The sequence below is a fragment of the Phaethon lepturus genome, unplaced genomic scaffold (assembly GCF_000687285.1).
Source record: "Phaethon lepturus isolate BGI_N335 unplaced genomic scaffold, ASM68728v1 scaffold35468, whole genome shotgun sequence".
In the NCBI taxonomy this organism is placed as follows: Eukaryota; Metazoa; Chordata; class Aves; order Phaethontiformes; family Phaethontidae; genus Phaethon; species Phaethon lepturus.
This window is the reverse complement of record NW_010558895.1, coordinates 2,278-2,690: the sequence shown is the minus strand read 5'-3', so window position 1 is coordinate 2,690 and position 413 is coordinate 2,278.

The window sequence follows — 413 nt, the reverse complement described above, 5'->3', positions numbered from 1 at the left end:
CAGCCCACACCCCACTCTTACTCCACCCAGCTTTATTCGAGGTAAAGTACTGTGGTGCAGGGCAGCGCACAGGGGCTCAGCACCACACAGCACCCACTCCCTGCCCCCATCCTTCTCCTTACAACAGGAGAGGGCCCCCCCTGCCCTCCATCCCCATGGGCAGCCCACACCCCACTCTTACTCCACCCAGCTTTATTCGAGGTAAAGTACTGTGGTGCAGGGCAGCGCACAGGGGCTCAGCACCACACAGCACCCACTCCCTGCCCCCATCCTTCTCCTTACAACAGGAGAGGGCCCCCCCTGCCCTCCATCCCCATGGGGGGCACCTGCCCCACAACAGGGAAGGCAGAAGTGGGGCAACAACAGTGAGGGGCAGACCCCTATAGCGAGCTGCCTCACAGGCAGGGGACGGA